This window comes from Budorcas taxicolor, chromosome 10, assembly GCF_023091745.1.
Source record: "Budorcas taxicolor isolate Tak-1 chromosome 10, Takin1.1, whole genome shotgun sequence".
Lineage (NCBI taxonomy): Eukaryota > Metazoa > Chordata > Mammalia > Artiodactyla > Bovidae > Budorcas > Budorcas taxicolor.
The window spans coordinates 48,406,036-48,428,385 of NC_068919.1; the positions used below are offsets into that span (position 1 = coordinate 48,406,036).

At 39.8% G+C, this 22,350-nt stretch overlaps 1 pseudogene; it reads left to right on the forward strand.

The window, feature by feature from the left end:
* Positions 1-7,483: 7,483 nt before the first annotated feature.
* LOC128054453 (60S ribosomal protein L37a-like) lies at positions 7,484-7,761 on the forward strand (annotated as a pseudogene).
* Positions 7,762-22,350: the final 14,589 nt, after the last annotated feature.

A 22,350-nucleotide genomic window follows, 5' to 3' on the forward strand; every position in this document is an offset into this window, starting at 1 on the left:
ACATTTTTAACATATATAGACATACATAAACATACAAGCAGATGTAAAGAGATTTTATAGCTTTTTAAAATTTTTTAATTCAATTTTTAATTAGAGGATAATTACTTTACAATATTGTGATGATTTCTGCCATGCATCACCATGAATCAGCTATAGGTATACGTATGTGCCCCCCGCCTTAAACCTCCCTCCCACCTCTCTTCCCATCCCACTCCTCTAGGTTGTCACAGAACTGGCTTTGAGTTCTCTGTGTCATAGAGCAAATTCCCACTGACTCTCTACTTTACATATGCTAATGTATATGTTTTAGGGCTATTCTCTCAAATCATCACACCTACTCTCTCCCCAACTATGTCCAAAAGTCTCTTCTCTATGTCTGCATCTCCATCGCTGCCCTGTAGATAGGTTCATCAGTACCATCTTTTTAGATTCCATGTATATACATTAATATACGATATTTGTCTTTCTCTTTCTGACTTACTTCACTTTGTGTAATAGGCTCTAGGTTCATCTACCTCATTAGAACCAAGTCAAACGCATTCCTTTTTATAGCTGAGTAGTGTTCAGTTGTGTATATGTACCCCAACTTCTGTATCTATTCATCTTTCAATGGACATCTAAGTTGCTTCCAGTCCTAGCTATTAATTTTAGCCACAAAAAGTTATGATTACTGCAGACTCACTAGGTTATAAAAGAACATATGTGCATGCTTGGTCATGTCTGACTCTTTGCAACCCTATGGACTGTAGCCAGCCAGGCTCTTCTGTCCATGGGACTTTCCAGGCGAGAATACTGGAGTGGGTTACCATTTCCTCCTCCAGGGGATCTTCCCTACCCAGGGGTTGAACCCATGTCTCCTGCATTGGCAGGTGGATTCTTTATCACTGAGCCGCTTGGGAAACCTACAAAAGAACTTTTGCATCCAAAGTTGTATGATATGTTAAGGTTATCTGCTTGGATGGTGTGAACTTTTTACTAATATTTGTAGAACAAATTTTAAGGCCAACTTTTCAAAATAGCCTTTTCCTTTTCTTTTCTGATATGAATTACCTTGATTCTTGATGATACAAGGGAGAACATTTATATCTTAAGTTGCATAGAAGAAGAATGCAAGTTCCACCAAGAAGGACTTTTGTTCCCTAAGCACAGGTATTTTACAATATCTGCAAGCCTTTTGACATGATAGGAGACAATCTGAGATTGGTAAAAAGGATAGGTGGGCTTGGAGTTGTTTCTAGCATTACATTTCTATTCTTGAAAAGGTGTGTAGGACAATACAGTTATATTTAATTCCTCAGAAAAAACTGGATTGCAACCTGAATGATATCAAGATTCCAGCCTATTTGTTCAACTGTATCATCTTCAGTTTGCTTTTTTATTATCAGAGAGAAGATCTTCAGCTCAGAGGGAAATCAAAAGAGTCCTATGTTCTAGATTTAGAGCTGTGTTTCTTTGAAATGTTTTGATAGATCCTCCCACAAAAAGGCTTCAGAATGTTTTTATTTCTCTCTGGGTATATAACTTCATTTTAGGTTAAGGGAGAAGGTCTTAAAAAAGTTCCCTACAGGCTCTGAATCAGTTCAGTTCAGTTCAGTCTCTCAGTCATGTCTGACTCTTTGCGACCCCATGAATCACAGCATGCCAGGCCTCCCTGTCCATCACCAACTCCCAGAGTTCACTCAGACTCATGTCCATCGAGTCCGTGATGCCATCCAGCCATCTCATCTTCGATCGTCCCCTTCTCCTCCTGCCCCCAATCCCTCCCAGCATCAGAGTCTTTTCCAATGAGTCAACTCTTCGCATGAGGTGGCCAAAGTACTGGAGTTTCAGCTTTAGCATCATTCCTTCCAAATAAATCCCAGGGCTGATCTCCTCCAGAAAGGACTGGTTGGATCTCCTTGCAGTCCAAGGGACTCTCAAGAGTATTCTCCAACACCACAGTTCAAAAGCATCGATTCTTCGGCGCTCAGCCTTCTTCACAGTCCAACTCTCACATCCATACATGACCACTGGAAAAACCATAGCCTTGACTAGATGGACCTTAGTCAGCAAAGTATTATCTCTGCTTTTGAATAGGCTATCTAGGTTGGTCATAACTTTTCTTCCAAGGAGTAAGCGTCTTTTAATTTCATGGCTGCAGTCACCATCTGCAGTGATTTTGGAGACCCCAAAATAAAGTCTGACACTGTTTCCACTGTTTCCCCATCTATTTCCCATGAAGTGATGGGACCAGATGCCATGATCTTCATTTTCTGAATGTTGAGCTTTAAGCCAACTTTTTCACTCTCCCCTTTCATTTTCATCAAGAGGCTCTTTAGTTCCTCTTCACTTTCTGCCATAAGGGTGGTGTCATCTGCCTAGCTGAGGTTATTGATATTTCTCCTGGCAATCTTGATTCCAGCTTGTGTTTCTTCCAGTCCAGCGTTTCTCATGATGTACTCTCCATATAAGTTAAATAAGCAGGGTGACAATATACAGCCTTAATGTACTCCTTTTCCTATTTGAAACCAATCTGTTGTTCCATGTCCAGTTCTAACTGTTGCTTCCTGACCTGCATACAGATTTCTCAAGAGGCAGGTCAGGTGGTCTGGTATTCCCATCTCTCTCAGAATTTTCCACAGTTTATTGTGATCCACACAGTCAAAGGCTTTGGCATAGTCAATAAAGCAGAAATAGATGTTTTTCTGGAACTCTCTTGCTTTTTCCATGATCCAGCGGATGTTGGCAATTTGATCTCTGGTTCCTCTGCCTTTTCTAAAACCAGCTTGAACATCAGGAAGTTCACGGTTCACGTATTGCTGAAACCTGGCTTGGAGAATTTTGAGCATTACTTTCCTAGCATGTGAGATGAGTGCAATTGTGCAGTAGTTTGAGCATTCTTTGGCATTGCCTTTCTTTGGGATTGGAGTGAAAACTGACCTTTTCCAGTCCTGTGGCCACTGCTGAGTTTTCCACATTTGCTGGCATATTGAGTGCAGCACTTTCACAGCATCATCTTTGAGGATTTGAAATAGCTCAACTGGAATTCCATCACCTCCACTAGCTTTGTTCGTAGTGATGATTCCTAAGGCCCACTTGACTTCACATTCCAGGATGTCTGGCTCTAGATGAGTGATCACACCATCATGATTATCCGGGTCGTGACGCTCTTTTTTGTACAGTTCTGTGTATTCTTGCCACCTCTTCTTAATATCTTCTGCTTCTGTTAGGTCCATACCATTTCTGTCCTTTATCGAGCCTATCTTTGCATGAAATGTTCCCTTGGTATCTCTAATTTTCTTGAAGAGATCTCTAGTCTTTCCTATTCTGTTCTTTTCCTCTATTTCTTTGCATTGATCGCTGAGGAAGGCTTTCTTATCTCTCCTTGCTATTCTTTGGAACTCTGCATTCAGATGCTTATATCTTTCCTTTTCTCCTTTGTTTTTCGCCTCCCTTCTTTTCACAGCTATTTGTAAGCCCTCCCCAGACAGCCATTTTGCTTTTTCTCATTTCTTTTCCATGGGGATGGTCTTGATCCCTGTCTCCTGTACAATGTCACGAACCTCATTCCATAGTTCATCAGGCACTCTGTCTATCAGATCTAGGCAGGCCCTTAAATCTATTTCTCACTTCCACTGTATAATCATAAGGGATTTGATTTAGGTCATACCTGAATGGTCTAGTGGTTTTCCCTACTTTCTTCAATTTGAGTCTGAATTTGGCAATAAGTTCATGATCTGAGCCGCAGTCAGCTCCTGGTCTTGTTTTTGTTGACTGTATAGAGCTTCTGCATCTTTGGCTGCAAAGAATATAATCAATCTGATTTTAGTGTTGACCATCTAGTGATGTCCATGTGTAGAGTCTTCTCTTGTGTTGTTGGAAGAGGGTGTTTGCTATGACCAGTGCATTTTCTTGGCAAAACTCTATTAGTCTTTGCCCTGCTTCATTCTGTACTCCAAGGCCAAATTTGCCTGTTACTCCAGGTGTTTCTTGACTTCCTGAATATCAGCTACCAATCTGGCTAACTTTTGACCATAGGGCTACTTTTAAAAACTCCTTTTGATTATCTTTGTCAGATTTGAACCAAGACAAATAGTAAGTACACCTGGAAGTATAGAACAGCTTCATGAACATGAGAGGTATCTTCAAATAGGGTGCAAAAGATACTTACTCAAGAGCAATAGCCATTCCTAAAGATAACCAAAAAAAAAAAGGAAGAAAGATTTAGTCAGTCCTCTGAGAGCTGGCAACAGTTGGTAGAACCCTAGCCACAAATAGAGTGCAATTCATCTTTGTGTCTGGCTGTATTTTTAGATCCTTTCTAAGTTCTCAGACACAAAATGAGACATACAAGGGCAAAGCTATCCCAGGAGAACAGACCAACAACCAATGGGTACCCAAAAGCATGGTCATGAGTCATAATTCAAAGATCTGGTGCTTATATATTTTGCCTGCCAATCTGAATTTGGACAGAAAGGGACAACATAAAATTTTGCCATCTTTTCTCAATCAGGCACTGCAGATAGAAATCTGGGAGAACTGAATTTGGTTTGAGTTCTCACTTTTTGCCAGCTTCTGCTGGTTTTCTCAGGATCCCATCTGCAAATGTGGAGAGAGCGGATGTCCCTGTGAGTCTCAGCCTGGTTGCCAGATGCTGTAGAGGAGGAAAAATAATTTTTCCTTTATTCTTTATGGTCAGGCACCTCCTAAATGGATAAGCTTGGTGGTGGTTTAGTCACTAAGTCATGTCTGACTCTTGTGACCCCATGGACTATATAGCCTGCCAGGCTCCTTTGTCCATGGGATTCTCTAGGCAAGAATACTGGAGTGGGTTGCCATTCTCTAGGGCGCCTCCTAAATGGATAAACTTATCTAGGTTAAAAGTTCTCCATTGTGGTCACTGTAATCTAGGATTATCTTTGATAGATTAATCTTCCTGTTCAAACTTAAAACAGAATTTTATTCACACTGAACCTAGGCCAGCTTAAAGTGAGACCAAGTCTGATCCTGGACCCCATCTGGTTTCAAGTTCAGCCCAATCTGACCTCAGATACTGTCTGGTTTAAGTCAGACTCAGTCTGACTCCAGCCAATTTATGGACCCAGTCTGAAAAACGAAATCGTTAAATAGAGTCTGAAAGCTCATAATGTAAAAACTTTTGAACTAGGTTCTAAGAGGCACTTGCCCACACCTCCAGGGACAGAGAGAAAGGAGCGAGCTTCAGCAGCCTAAGTTGGTTGTTTGCTGCTTCTGGGAATCTTGGAGGTCTTCTGAGTTTCCTCTTCCAAAGATAAACTGAGGTGTTTTAAACACTTTGAGTTGATTTGAGCAAAAATTGATTAGAATCAGGCATTCTAATCTAGCAGATAGAAAGGCACTTTGAGGAGTGAGGAGCTGTATAAAATGACCGTCTTCTATAGGCAGAGTGGAGCAGGAATGAGGAAGTTATACTAGGGGAAAAGGGGCTTGTTTATTGCAAGGTTACTTTCCTTTAGGGGATAGTGGGTGTCTATCAGACAGATTACCTAACTATTGCTGGTTAGGCAATTCTGGATTGGCTGGTTTAAGATTCTGTTTCTGGGAGGGCCAAAATTGTAATAAAGTTAGTTCTTGGTTTGATGACGTGGGGTTTAGCCTAAGTGACTCCATTTCAGGGCCTTTTGTCTTGTTTTTTAAACTACCAATAACCAGTAGCTTAAATACAATAGTTTAATATTTTCAAGGTCTTTTACATCTAATTGGTCATTTTTATTTTAGAGATAAGGAAATAGAATTTACTATAAACTTATTGCCTGGGATATTTAAAATATTATTCTGCTAACAACATCCTACTTTATTCTACTTTTTCACCAATATATTTTTTTTAAAAAAGAACTTTTTATTTTGGAGTATAACTGATTAACAATGTTGTAACAGTTGTGACAGTTTCAGATGGACTGCAAAGGAATTCAGCCATACATATACATGTATCCATTCTCCCCCCAAACTCCCCTCCCATCCAGGCTGCCACATAACATTGAGCAGTTTGCTGTGCTATACAGTAGGACATTGTTTGTTATCCATTTTAAATATAGCAGTGTGTACATGTTGACCCCAAACTCCCTAACTATCCCTTCCCTTCATCATTTCCCCACTGGCAATCATGAGTTCATTTTCTAAGTCTGTGAGTCTGTTTTGTAAGTTAAGTTCATTTGTATCATTTCTTTCTAGATTCCACATATAAGGGATGTCATATGATATTTCTCCTTGTCTGACTTACTTCACTTAGTATGACAGTCTCTTGGTCCAGCCTTGTTACTGTAAATGACATTATTTCACTCTTTTTAATGGCTAAGTAATATTCCATGGTATATATGTACCACATATTCTTTATCCATTCCTCTGTCGATGGACATTTAGTTTGCTTGCATGTCCTGGCTACTATAAATAGTGCTTCAGTGAGCACAGGGGTGCCTGTATCCTTTCAGACCATGTTTTTCTCCAGATATATGCCCAGGGGTAGGATTGAAGGGTCATATGATCATATACTTATGATGTAAAACTCAATATAGAAAGGAAACAAAAAAATGTGGTATATAACAATTGATAAATTTTACAATTAATAAATTTTTAGGTTTTGATGCAGAATTGTATAATGCAGTGCAGTTGTATGATCCATAAGACAAATTAGAGATTAAATTAAAATACCAAATCATAGAGTACTGTAGGGAGTGTGGACTGTTAATGGGGCCCAATTTAAAATTTATACTTGAACATCTGTTGTGATCTATGAGTATGCCTCAGTGATGACATGTATGTATTACCTCATTTGATCATGAACCAAGAGTCTAAAGTTTGAGACTTCAATTGGCAGGAGGCTCAGGCAACATGGCCCCACTCTGCCTGTCACACGTGGGTGCTTGGTATAAAGTGTCCCCTCGAGTTGGTTGACAAAGGTCTGGACCTTATTGACTCTGGAGTCCCATTCCTCCCCCTTCTCAAGTCCTTTCACCATCATTTTGGGGAGGTGGCATCCTCCTTGTTGTGACTTATTTCCACTCCCCTCCTGAGAGAGAGATTGTAGCTCTTTCTACTGACGGGATCCCCAGAACAGTGCTCTTCACGTGTGATACACAGACTCTTGCTAGTCTGCAAATCTTAGAGATCAGGTAAACATATACATTGAGGGAAAGCATGAGCAACTTTTATAGAAATTTGACACAACTGCAACATCAGAGTACTACTGAAACATAACTTTATCTTGAATTTAATCTTTTCTAAATTAGGCTTATTTTTTTTAAGCCTTTTAATTTATTTGCTCATGTATTTTTAATGTTTTTTCACTATGCCATGCTGTATGGCATGTGAGATCTTAGTTCCCTGACCAGGAATCAAACCTGTGCCCCCTGCATTGGCAATGCAGAGTTTTAACCATGGGACTGCCAGGAAAGTCCCCAGGCTAGTCTTAAAAAAAAAAAAAAAAAAGCTTGTCTTGTTCTTGGGCTTGGATCTAGGTTGCATTAACATGGCGAAACGCACCAAGAAGGCTGGAATCATGGGCAAATACAGGACCCATTATGGTGCCTCCCTCAGGAAAATGGTTGAGAAAATTGAAATCAGCCAGCACGCCAAGTATCCCTGCTCCTTCTGTGGCAAAACCAAGATGAAGAGACGAGCTGTGGGCATTTGGCACTGTGGTTCCTGCATGAAAACAGCAGCTGGTGGTGCCTGGACCAGCACACCACCTCTGCTGTCACAGTAAAGTCTGCCATCAGAAGACTGAAGGAACTGAAGGACCAATAGAAGCACCACCGTTTGATAATGTTGCTAGCCTATAATAAATGGGTTAATTTATGTTTAAAAAAAAAAAAAGCTTGTCTTTTTTATGTTTCATATTTCTTTTTTCCAGGAATTTGTTTTTATTGTTTTCATTTTTTACAGAAGTACTGGCCTGTGGCTGCCTGGAAGAAAAGAAAGTAGACTCTTCATCACAGATAACTGAATAATTTGAGGTGTGTCCACATAAAGCTTAAGTGTGGGGACTCTAGAGTTACAGGGCCTGGAGAAGTGCCCTGGTTTTCTGGATGACTGTGTGAGTGTATTATCTGCATGACTTTGGGGAGATTATCCTAGTCTGCCTTGATTTCTCTATCGCTATAATAGAGGTGGTGGTAGTTGTACCTACATCACTGGATTGTGAAGAGTAAAGAAGTTAGTAGCAGGTTAATAGTAGGCTCTTAGAGAAGTGTCTTTTGCAGGGTATGGGGTCAGAGTGCTTTAGGTATCATCATTTGTCGTTCCAGACCTTATTCTGCACCTGTATCTTTGCATAAGCCAGGGCTGATGACTGAGCCCATTGTGACTTTTGAGACCCTAGGCATTTTTGCCTTTATGTGCCTCTTCTTCCATTAAAAAATTAAATATTGTATTTTATGACTTTGTTGGTATAAAGCTGAGTATAATCCAGGCTAAATTCATTATTATATATCTTTTTTGCTTTTACTTTTAAAATAAATGAGAACAAAAATATTTCTGCAGTCCTCTACATTAAGTTGGGTCCTGGGCATGGTGCTTACTGTGAGAGATTCAGACAAGTGGAAACTATAGGTTAAGCTGGTGCTGATAAAAGCTCTTCCTTCCCTTGCTGGAATGCTTTTCTTTTAAGCATCTTCTCTTGAGCATCATTTCTTCTCCTCTTGAGCAGTTCCTCTTCATCATATGAAATTCCACCCCAAGCTTCCTTCTCAGTCCATTCTATGTGTACAGCAGTTTTATGATTGTTCCTTTTCCCATCTGTCACCCAGGCCAGACTGTAAGTTCTTCAAGTTCAAGGAACACCTCTGTCTCCCCAGGACTAAGCACATTATGGTTACACTGGTTAATTAATGTGATTGGATAAAATATGTCATTGTGGAGGGAGCAGCATGGATGTGGGCCTCGGAGAAAGGAGGTTTATTTAGAAAACCAGAGAAGGTTAAAGACCTTTTCATTCACAATTCCTGCTTATGCCTGAACACTTGTGGACTTCAAGACACAGGAAGAAGTTGACTGGAGTATCAAGTAGCAAGAGTTTACAATACAATTGCCTGAGCAGTGGGAACTCCCCACTGATTAACATTAATGGGAGCTCTATTCATACATCACACAGAGAACAGACCCCTAAAAGCTGATCTGCTGCCTCATTAGAAGCCAATCAGATGCTTTCAGTGTTGAGTAATAGGTTTGGCTGGGCTGATTCCAGAAGCAGGACAGCGAGAAGGTTCTCTGCTAATTTCAAATGTGGTGGCGAGGCTGGGACAGAGCGAAGCCCTGGCAAGAGGATGTTGTGACTGAACCACAGGGTAAAAATCCCTATGGGGGGATGATCCAATTCGATGAGATTGCCTGCTACATAATCTTCCCCAACAAGGCAGCACAGGGTTTATTTCACAGCGTTGCCCAGACTCACTGTCCACTGACTCTTGCAGGGGTACTCCACTTCAGGTTCAGACTGCACACCAGAGAATCTTGTTAAACACGCCCACCCTGGGCCACCCCTAGAGCTTCTAAGCCAGTGGGTCTAAGAGGGAGTCTAGAACCCAAGGTTTAACTAGCAGCTCGGGTAAATGATGATGTGAGTAGATTAGATCAGACCTTAGGAACTGGACATTGCTAAACAAATTATCTTTGAACAAGGGTGAATCCTTCCTTCTATGTTTTAGCCCTAATGGTCTGTGTCCGTTGCTATTGGTGCTCATTCTTTGGTGCCTGGAACCTAGTATAACCCTTAAGCACGAAAGGAAACCAGAAATATTCCCTTTCAGCCCCCAGACATCTCCTTTGCAGATTCTGAAGCCCCTGTTTTTCTTTCTCTTATGGGTACTTTTGAGGGAGCTGGTATGTGGACATCTGACAGCTAGGGTCATCTCTCTTTTATTTCCTCCACTCAGAACTCTGAGTCCTGTGCTGTGAAACCAGCTCACTGGCACTCTGCACTGGAGTTTCATTTACTATTAAGGGCTCTAATGAGGAGGGACAGGCAATTATTATTATTTATTTCACTAATTAGCCAGATAATCATTCATTTTGAAACTATTCAGGGTTGGAAATCTGTTCATTTTGTGCCCTTTGTGTAATATGGATTCATTTAATTAATTTATTTTTTTCTTTTCCTTTACAAAAACGACTGCTTTGTTTTAAATGGGGGGCAAAGGTAGGGAGTGAGAAGGGGGAAATTAAAGAAGAGAGAGAGATAATTTCTGAGCTGTGAAGATAATGCAGCGAGGATCCAGAGTCCATAAAACCATCACCTTTCAGTCTCTGAAGACATAACGCTTGATGATAACCATAAAACATGTTAGTGCAAAATGAATTGCTGTTCTGTTCAAATCCTTAAATGTACTACTGTGGATGTCACTGGAGATATGCAACTCTTTTTTCTGGTGCCGAGATATATTTTATCATAATTTGTGGAGTGGATGACAGCCTTGTACACATGATTGCCTTTTCCTGCTCAGTTAGCTTGTCAAGGTCAGAGTCCTTTGGCCTTTTATGAATGTCGGACTATTAAGAAATGAGCAGGATAAGTGAACAGCAGGGAGAGGAAACTTTATTTTTCTTTATTAATTGATACGTTATGTTTTCATGCTGTTTGCTTATTGTAAGCTACCATTTTACTCTGTAGGTTACTCTGGAGATGGGAGGGGATGTTGTTGTTGTTTGGTGCCCTGCATCTTATTTTCATTGTGAGATGGAAAGAGCTTCTGGGAAGCTGGAATTCATCTTCAAAAATAAACTGTTCAGGAATGCTTGAACTTTCAGGTAGCGTTTTTTTAAGGTACATCATTACCATGGGATGTGGTACTTCTCTATGTTGATGTTTCTCAAGGGCATACATGCAATATGGCACTCTTTGTAATCCAAGTCTCCTAGCTAATGAGCCTGGTACATTAGGCTGAGAGTCTCTGTGCATTTGTTTGTTTTCAGTGACTTCCGTTTTGAAAGTTAAAACCAGATCTGAGGATGATAGAAGCTGCAATCAAGTATCTTAATCTAAGGAAATGTGAGATGGTGGCCATTTCTCAGAGAAATGGAAACTCTTGGTAAGCTCTAGGGTGGGGAAGAGGATCCAAGGAAAAGGCAGAGGAGGTGCCACCTTCCTGAAAGATGTCTCAGCTGGCGCCCATGACTTAATACTCTCTTTACCTTGGCATACCCCTCAATAGCTTAAAGGATTCAATGTAAGAAGTTTCTAGTCTAAATGACTCCTTCCCTTTCATGGGCCACTGTGTTGTCACTAAAACAAAATTGCTCAGAAGTCTCAATAAAAAGTTGATAATGCATGAATAAGTCCTTGTGCAGAAAGTTCAAGAAACCATTGTTCCCAGATCTTCAACTGCTCTTGCTAAACTTTCAGAAGCTCTGTCAGAGGGAACTTCTTATACCCCAGAATTGGAGAGGTATCAGGGTTAATTCTGATAGGAGCAACAGCAGCGGGAAAAATGTCCTAGTATCTGTTCTGCTCACCACCGTAGTGATAAAATATTTACCAAAAAGAATAAAAAGAACTTAAAAAATAAGAAACCCTTTATAACATTGAACCTGATAGATCCTATCAGTTTAATTTACTGGAGTTGATCTTTATACTTTATATAGAAGAAAGTAATGTAAATGAAAGAAATATGTTTACACTGCTTAAGAGTGAGCTTTAACTACTGAATCCAAGAACCACTTTCATATAGTGCTGGCATATTAAAAATGAGTTTGACTATTTTAAATAATTCTTTTCTATTCTTGAAAGCACTTTCAAGAGCTCTAGGGGAAGAAAAATGTGAAGGTACTAAAAAACTAGTCAAGCTGCATATTTAAAAGATTGAAAAAATAACCTAGACGTCTCCTGAAGGTCATCTTACTAAGCTGCCTTCACCGTATCATGACGAAGAAATGAAGATAATGGATAAATGCTGGAAGTCAAGGTTGACATTTGCAGGGACAGGATGTTTTAATAATCATTTAATACAACAAAGGATAGAAATGGGAAGCTGAGAAAGAAAATGGCTGAAATAGAAATCAAAAGTGAAGCTGGACGAGAGCAGTGAAAATTTCTCTTCTGTTGTAAGATCCTCCGTTTAGTACAAGATACAGGTGGCTATTGGAGCATCACCTTTTAGTGTTGATGGGGCTAGATAAAGGCCGTGGCAGCAGCTGGGCACTGCTCCCCTTAAGAACAAACCCTTAAGTGGCACTTTCTCAGGCCTTGACACACATACAGGGGGTTGTCAAAGTAAGCTTTGTAGGCAGTGGTTCCAGTTGGGCTGAAATTGAGAACCTGAGGTCTATGTGAGACCAGAATTTCCAGGTAAACTGACTTGTGGAAACCAAAATAGGTTTTCCTGATCAGTCTCGTCAATAAAGGGTTTTCTTCAGCCTTTCAGTACTTTCTGGCATCAGGATATTTGCACTTCTCTTCTCTCTCCCTGGAATGTTCTTTGTCTGAAGATTTCTGTGGTTTGCTCCCTAACTTCATGAAAGATTCTGCCCAAATGTCACTAGCAGCATTGCCTTCCTTCCCTAGCCACCCTATTGAGAAGCACAACGTGATAAGTCACTCTCATTTTTGTAGAGCATTTTTTCTGTACTATTTATCATCACTGGATATAACCTATTTTTATTTGTTTTCCACATTAGAAGGTATGGCCTATGACAGTAGGGTCTGTGCTGTATAGAAGCTCCCAACAAGTTGGGAATTACTGCCTTTTCCCCAGTGCCTCAACAGTGCCTGCCATAGTGCAGGATCTCAATGAAGGTTGGTTGAATGAATAAGTGGATAATAACAATAATAGCTTCCCTTTTTTGTGCACTTTCCCGGTGCCAATTTCCACATTCAATTCCCCACAGACTGTAGTGTGTGCTATCTATACTGCCCTATAAGTGAGGTGACTGCTATTTTACACCCCTACTCTGGGTGCACAGATTTGATTCTGCTGTAAGGAATATAATGCCATTCTGAGGATATTAATACTCTGCACCTTCTTCCTAATAAACAGTTTGCTGTTGCACATAAATTTAAAATTAAAATTATATAAAGAAAGCATCCACATTATAAAAAAATTAATAGGAAAGGAGAACTTGACTCAGAAGGATTTCAGTTTCATCAGGCATCTTGGAAGGGACCTTTTGCTTAGGGTTGCCAAACTGGGGTGTGGGGGGTGGAGGATACCTAGTTAAATTCGAATTTCAGATAATCAATGAATGATTTTTTATTCATTATTGAGCATGTTCTATATATTGTATGGGACATGTTTATGCTAAAAAATTATACATTATTTATCTAAAATTCAAATTTAACTGGGTATCCTATACTTTATCTGCCACTGGTTTCCATTCCTTTTTAAAAATTTTATCGAAGTCAGTGTGTTAATTTCTGCTGTACAGTAGAGTGAGTTGGTTAAATATGTATGTATATACATTTTCATATCCTTTTCCTTTATAGTTTATCACAGAATATTAACTATAGTTCCCTATGCTATACAGTAGGAACTTGTTGTTTATCTGTGTTATATACAATAATTTTCACCTGCTAATCCCAAATTCCCAAGCCTTCCCTCCTCCCCCTTAACAACCACAAGTCTGTTCTCTATGTAAATCTGTTTCTTTTTTGTAGATATGATCATTTATGTCAAATTTTAGATTCAACATATGTCATATATGGTATTAGCAATTTTTTTTAATTTGCTGGTTTCCATTTCTAATGAGACATAGCAAAAAATCAGAGTAGCAAAAGTAATAAAAATCTTTACAGTTATCACTTCTGTTCCTCCGAACTCCATGAGTTTTGCATGTATCATTTCTAGTCCTCACAAGAACCTTTCATGTTAGATAGTATCATCCATCCTTCAGATAAGGAAATTGAAGCTCAGAAAGGATAGGAAATTTGCCTAAAATCACAAAGCCAAAAAGTGTCCATTCTACTAGAAAGTAAGCTCATTGAGGGTAGGGTCTTTACCCCAAAGAACACGATGTACAGGTCTCTCTGCCCGCTGTTTCCTCTCTCTGACCCCGCTGTTCTTGGAAGTACTAGGTTAGAGCCAATCAAGGAGCAAAGAGGAGCCATTCCTAGCTGGACCCCAGAAGGAGCTGCCTGGGATCTGGATGTCCATCTTTGCCTCATTGGTTCTCACATCCTGAGCAACATTTGTGCCACATCTAGCCAATTCCCTGTGGGAACATTGAGACACGGTACTTCCTTGTTAGTACTCTTTTTTTTTGGTTCACTTGAAAATAGTTAAGCATAAACAGAAAACAGCAACAACTTGGGCTGTTTCAGTCCCAGAGTCACATGCGTTTTATTCTAAATGACAATATTTAACAACAAAATTGCTTCATTTCAGACTCATTGCGTTCTTTCAAATGGGAGTCCTATAATTTAAAAATAATAAATGCAACAGAGTGCATATATTGCTTTCATTAATCCCCAATACTGCTTATTTTCAGCACTTTTAAATTATTTGAGTGTGCTCAATAGATTTAGCTGAAGTGGAAAAAGAATCATTCAAATTTCAGACCATTTGCCGTTATCAATTTATCTGCTGTTTTCCAGCCAAGTAACTGAACTTCAGAGTAGCATGTGGTTTGAATGATTTCCTCCCAACCCCCTGCCTGGTATGAAACAGTGAATTAGTCAAGTAAAAATGTCTGTGGAATTGAAGGTGCTATAAACAAGGGCATCATAGCCTCTGAATTATCAGCCAGCACAGGTGATGTTGATTGCATGTCATGGTGTCCCAAGGACAGCCAAAGTGACAGTGGAAACTCTCTGTCTCTGTGCCCAAAGTAAAGTGAAGAATTAAGCTATAATCTAAACACTTCACTTCTTACCTGCTCTTTATTTTCCAAAAATTTAAGGGTAATATGCTGGTCCCATCACTTGATGGGAAATAGATGGGGAAACAGTGAAAACAGTGTCAGACTTTATTTCTGGGGGCTCCAAAATCACTGCAGATGGTGACTGCAGCCATGAAATTAAAAGACGCGTACTCCTTTGAAGAAAAGTTATGACCAACCTAGAAAGCATATTAAAAAGCAGAGACATTAATTTGCCAACAAAGGTCCGTCTAGTCAAGGCCATGGTTTTTCCTGTGGTCATGTATGGATGTGAGAGTTGGACTGTGAAGAAAGCTGAGCACCGAAGAATTGATGCTTTTGAACTGTGGTGTTGGAAAAGGCTCTTGAGAGTCCCTTGGACTGCAAGGAGATCCAACCAGTCCGTCCTAAAGGAGACCAGTCCTGGGTGTTCATTGGAAGGACTGATGCTGAGGCTGAAACTCCAATACTTCGGCCACCTCATGCGAAGAGTTGACTCATTCGAAAGACCTTGATGCTGGGAGGGATTAGGGGCAGGAGGAGAAGGGGACGACAGAGGATGAGATGGCTGGATGGCATCACTGACTCGATGCACATGAGTTTGGGTGAACTCCGGGAGTTGGTGATGGACAGGGAGGCCTGGCGTACTGCAATTCTTGGGGTCACAAAGAGTCGGACACGACTAGGTGACTGAACTGAATGCAGTTATAAGGACTTCCCTGGTGGCTCAGATGGTAAAGCGTCTGCCTACAATGTGGGAGACCCAGGTTCGATCCCTGGATCCAGAAGATCGCCTGGAGAAGGAAAAGGTAACCCACTCCAGTACTCTTGCCTGGAAAGTCCCATGGGCTGAGGAGCCTGGTAGGCTACAGTCCATGAGGTCCTGAAGAGTTGGACACAACATTGTGAGGTCTTTAAGTACCAGAACTTAAGCACTGAATTGCTGGATAAAATACAGGATGCCCCTTTAAATTTAAATTTCAAGTGAACACTGCATGATTTTTTACTACAAGTATGTCCCAGATAGTGTGTCCTGTATTTTAATTTGCTCATCTGGCAACCCTTTTGAGGACCACGACCTTGCATCTTATTAATGTGCCATGTTTCTTAATCAAAGCATGGTAGTGACTAATGACAGCAGCTGGAATATTTTGGGTGACTACTATGTGCCCAGTGTTCGCCTGTGTGCTTTACATTTATGATCATCCAGCCTTCACAATAATCCTACCAACCAGGTGTATTATTATCCCATTTTATAAATATAGGAAAATGAGACTTGGAATTGTTGAGGTACTTGCCTAGAATCTCAGTAAACAGGCAGTGGTGGAAAGTGATCTCTACCTAGACCTTTCTGTTTTCACTACACTCTGCATTCTAATTCAATGAAAACAAATGACCAGTTGCAGATGAGATCATATGTCTACTAACTTTGCTTTAAGGATACAAATACAGCCTTAAATTCACATGGACATATTCAAGGTTGAGTTTTGCAGTGCATATATTAAGGCATACACGCAGAACTCTTATTGGCAAATGGTCTGGTTCATCTGCTTATTAGTAAAAGGAATCTCTAAACTATGACAAAAATATAAAATCAGAGTATGAAATGCAATGGCAATAGTTGGACAAAACTTCAAATGAGTGAAGGCAGCCTCCAAACAATTAGTTGTTTTGAACTCAGTAAAATGGCAGTTGTTTCACTTCATTTTAAACTCATTATTTGCTGAGAGGTGTTTAATTTAGAGGTTTTTGAATTGTGAGTTTGCTTAAACGTAGGCTCCATCTTCTAGCTGGATAATAAGCAAGTTCATTTGCATATGGGCCCAGTTCCATGCTGAGGGTCTCGTCGTGACATTTCTTCTTAAATATCTACCATGTGTGATTATTGAGAAGATGATGAAACGCATTGTGAAAAAATGCATCAGAAGAAAACGGCGCCCACGACACAGCACAGTTATTTTCATTTTTGCACATTCCTTTCCTGTTACTGATTTCTGAAGTGACCAGAGCTGACAGAGATTCCACAGTGCTTGTTAGAAATTAACTCATGGTTTCTGTCGAGAAGAAACTGCCTACATGGAAGAAAAGGCAGATGAGGAAAGAAAACTCATCTTACAATTTGAAGCAACTATGCTTTTTTTTTTTTAATTCCATAAACAGGGCATACAATGAAATTTTAAGCAGTTTTTTCCTCTTTTGCCATAATTATTCTCTTAATTTTGGAGGCACTGAGGTCCTGGGACTTGCCATCTGGATTCTGACCTGAGAAAGTCCAAGCACCTGCCATAGAATTAGAGAGAAAGAGACTAACATTCAGGTGGGATTTCTCAGTCCTTCCAGCACTGTTTTATTGAGCATCCACATGGCAGTTGGCACCAGGGTAAATACTAGGAATGAACAAACAAATATTGTACTTGAACTTGCCATGCTGTGACAAAAGTCTGAATTATTGTAGACAGCAGCATTGTGCTGATGGACTGAAATGACCGATGAGAAGCAAGATCAGAGGGTGGTGATTCTTCCGAGAGAGAGACTGCCTCTGACCAGGATAGTGTTCACACATGCCAGGGGGGACTGAGGGCCATTTGGTCACAGCTCGTGCTCTCTATCAGTTGATAGTACTCCCTCAGATGGGAAGACTTGTGAACATTTAAAGAAAACAATGATTTGCCAGGAAATGAAGGGAATTCAACTGCAGCCCCCATAGAGCAGCCTTATTATGTAATACAAATTGTTCAACCATAGGACCAACACAGGGGCCTTGTAGAAGCTCGCCACACTAGCAAAAATGAAATGATTTACATTTGGAAGCTGCAGCTGGTATGAAAATAAACATTGAATCAGTTCCTTCCTCTAAGTCCATGTTCCATTAGAATAACTACAGTAGGTGACATTTTTCACATTTTAATTGGGGTTTTGCTGATTTTATCAGAATTTCTGCTGATCAAAGCAAATTGGCTATTTATTTATTTTGCGATGAAGCTAACTGTTCAGTGCAAGTTTAATGTACTGTAATGAATTTTAAATATCCTCCTAGTCAGATTACAAAGTGTTGGAATCAAGATGTCCTTGTTACACTTAAATTATTAATTACTCAAATGGACAAAAGGCAACTTTCAGATACAATGTCACAGTTTAAATGGATCTGAACTGGATGAAAACGTTGGGCCTGCCTTAAAGATGTCAGAGAAATAAAGATGCTTCCCCCTGCAGTCTGCTTAACCCACTCATACCTGCTTGGTTTTTAGATGTATGATAAATACTTTCATTATTAGTTTATTTTCAGTAGCTTACAGAACAATAAGTTTTTATGTTATTTACACTCCAGTGACTTTGGTTTAATTGGCTTCTTTTATGTTATTTATATAAATATAAATCATACTTCATTTTAAAGTATTAATGATGCATTTTATGTTATAATGCTGTTTTTATTCAGACTAGCACGCCATAAATTCATACCATCCATGGGTAACAGCTAAGGATCTTTACAAAATCCACTTCAAAAGTTGAAGAAACTGCACTCTGAACCTCGACAGAATTCAGGCTTGGGATAAAAAGATCCACTGAATTGCATTTCATTTCCATTTGCGTTAGCAAATTAACCTATTCAAATATTTCTGGAGGGCAGTTCTCAGGTCTGTATACTTGGGAAACTACATAGATTTGTTTTCCAAGACACTGTAACAAAGCAAAGCAAAGAGCCCAACTGAAATAAAACTGAGTTTTAAGTATTACTTTCACCAGATGAGGGATCATGGCACCTGCCAGGTAAAGAGGTTGGTAGAGACATTTTTTGGTTTTATTTAAATGTTTGCATATATAGGTTTTTATAAACATTCATTTGGTGATCATTGGACATTTTTTGCTCACATCCTAAGATGATGTTATAAGTAAACAGGATTTTCTTATGTAATTCACATTTCTAAATAAGCTTTAAGGTTTTATAAATATTTTATAGATATTTAGGGTTTTCCAAGTGATCCTCTGCATGCTGACCTCTTTGAATGATGGAAGCCTTACAAAAAATGGAGTCATCAAAGATGTTTTTGAATAGATAAGTGATATTATTTCAATTGTTAATTAAAAACATGCCCTAGGGATGGGCGTGGGGAATTATCTAAATTCCCCACTAGATGGGATTTATCTAAATCAATGTAATTAACAAACAAAAGTTGTTAAAAATTACACAAAATTACAACAAAAATTACACAATGGTAATTTAATTTTGGCTTATTTAGGTAAGGTTAGATGTCCACGTAAAGCACCTGGGGGACAAAAGTAGTGAGTGGAGAAGACTGAAATGCTCCTTGATCTTTCATTCCTAAAATGTTGCTGAAACTCTACCCAAACACAAGTCTTCTTATTGAGAGGCATGTGACAACAAGCTGGTTCATTTGTCTTTGTCCTTGTCTTAGCATGTTTAGTTTTCAAAGTGCCTGAAGAGTTCCAGGTGAAGGTGATTTTATTGTACAGAGTAGGTCATTGAAAGAACTCTTGGAATCAGAGAGATCTTCCTAGCTGCAAAGCTTTGGTCAAGTTACTTACCCTCTCTTGGCCTTTGTTTCCTCACTTATAAAACAGGGGATAGTCGTAGTGCTTGCTCTACAGGGATGTTTGAGGAATGAATGAAAGGAAGCATGTGGAGCCTTAGCACATGGCGTTGTGTGTTAGTCGCTCAGTCGTGTCCGACTCTTTGTGACCTCACGGACTGTAGCTCGCCAGGCTCCTCTGTCCACGGAACTCTCCTGACAAGCACACTGGAGTGGGCTGCCATTTCCTTCTCCAAGGGACCACTAGAAAAGCCTCCCTTTCTTTCATTCTTAACTAATTCTGTGAAGTTTATTTCCTGATTTGTGTAGCATGTGCATCTTCTGATGTCTCTGCTCAGATATTTTTTTCCTTAGATATTTTTGGGGGTTACACAGAGCTTTATGTATTTATTTTTGGCTGTGCTGGATTGTCGTTGCTGAGATTTTTCTTTAAAAAAATTTTTTTTTTAAAATTTGAATTCTCACATGCTGCTCAGGGAAGATCCACGGGTTGTTGGGGGGAACTCAATAAACAGTTATTATTGTAATGTGTCTTCAGTATAATTGCTCTATACAAGTTTGCCAGGATGATCAACAAGTAAGTCATGCTACTAACTATGGCATATTTTCAACTCAGATGGAAACCACTAGGGGAACAACAAATATTTATTTAGTGAAAATGATGTCACCGAAGATGAGAGAGAACATTTGATATCTAAACAAGTGCTACAAAAGGCATGAGAAAAACAGCTTGTAGGCTGTAGCAGCTGCTCTCAGTATGAATGGAGTGTCCTCTAAAAAGGGTAGGATGATCAGCTGGTGGAAAGAAACTGAAAGAGACAGTTCACTGGACTTGTACTGCACTAATGGAAAGGAAATCACAATCATGTTGATGAATGTGCCAGATGTTTGCTACTCTGCCTTCTCTGTCTCTGACAGTTTACAAAGAACTTACATCAGCCTGGTGATTCAGGTGGTTCAGATGTAATGATCCATTTACAGCTGACATCACTGTGTCTCAGGGAAGTAAAGAGGTTTGCCCAAGGCACAACTTGAGCCAGATCTTCATTCCTTAGGAACAGATTCCTCAGTCAGTAGTTTAACTTCATAAAAGTAGCTAATAGTTATTCAAACAGTTCATGAATCTTTACAACCAGCCAATGGAAAGGTATGCTATTATTAATCCCATTTTACAGATAAGGAAACTGAGGTACAGAAAGGGGAAGCATTTTGTACAATAGCATGTGGTGAGTGGGGGAACTGGAATTTGAAATCAGAAAGTCTGGCTCCAAAATCCACACTCTTAACACACCTCCAGTGGACTCAAACTGAGAATAATCTATGGTTCTCAAGTGTTTCCAAGCATCAGAATCACCTGGAGAATTGGTTAAAACACAGATTAGTGATCCTCATGACTGAAGTTTCTGATTTATTAAGTCTGAAGTGAAGCTCGAGAATTTGCGTTTTTAACCAGTTCCCAGATGATGCTGATGCTGATGGCCTGGAGACCACACTTTGAGAGCCATTGGTCCAGACTAGATACACGAAACCCTGAAGGTCTACACACTCTGTTGTTTGTTTTGTTGTTCAGCCGCTAAGTTGTGTTTGACTCTTTCCAACTCTATGGACTGTAGCCTGCCAGGCTCCTTTGTGCAAGGGATTTCCCAGGCAAGAATGTTGGAGTGAGTTGCCATTTCCTTCTCTAGGGGGATCTTCTGGACCCAGGGATTGAACCCACGTCTCCTGCATTGGCAGGCAGGCTCTTTACCACTGAGCCAGGGAAGCAGATCTCCTGTACACCTCAGCATGCTCTGGCCTATGAACGTGTTGGCCAGTGGGGGAGGGAACTGAACTGGGGTTCCCCCATAGGCTCACACCTCCTGGTTTCTCTAGCATCCACAGCATACCAAGGTGAAGCCACTAGTTTGAATGTTCATAAAGGACCCCGTTAGAAAAGTTAGCTTGTATAGTTACAGACATTCTCAGGGATAGCAGGTAGGGGTGAAAAACAAGGAAGATCACATGGGTCCCCTTCCAGTAACTATGATATGTGCAATCAGTTTAAGACTTCACAGGAAGTCTGAAAATGGGCAAGAAAACAGCAGAAGGGAAAATAGGAACATCATCCCTTTGCCTTATAACAGGAGAGCGGGAGAGTTATAGGAGGATATATGTGTTCAGATCTCTAGAACTATGGCTGCTTTTGTGGAATATTTAGCAATAGTATTATTTTAATGACCAAGGTAGCAATTTGGTTACATCTGCTTTTAAATGCCCAAAGGGTGGTGATTGTGTTTATACATTTGCTGATGTAACCAAAATAATTAAAATATTTATATAAATAAATCTATATTTAATCAAAATAATATAGTAATAAAAATATAGTAAAGACATTGTGCTCTTATTGTGCTGCTGTTTAATATTTACTGTAATTGCCCAAACTTCTCCCTTATTTTATGCATTTAGTAAACTTCATATAAAAGCACGATAACAGTTATCATTGATTAAGTTTTCCATTTGAAGAAGAAATTAAGCCCAAAATGGTAGCAGTCTGCATGAAAATTTGCTGCCTTGCCCCTTACCTACCTGGAGTCCAGGCAGTCTCTGCCCACAAGTACCACAGTCTCAGCCCTGCCTGCCTGGGGGGCCATCTTGGCTGAAGTTAACAGAATAAGTACTTAGCAGTGAATAAACCTTGGAACCCAGGGTTGTCTATGGCTCATCCAACATGGTACTCACCATCACTGGGGTAGCCAAACGACCTTTGGACCACCAAAGGTATCTAGTAGCATCATTTTGACCACCTCCCTACCTCACAGAGTTATTTACACAGAATTGGATGTCTTTCAGTCATTTACCATTGGCTTTCTTCAAGCAGTGTTAAAAAGAAAGGACTGAAGGACTTTATACTTGTGTTTATTTTAAGGTTGTTGAAATACAATGCTTCTTGTATCTTTCCTGTCCACATTTTGTGTTAGTGCATAACCAAGTGTTGACAAATAATTGTTTTCAAGATTTTCAA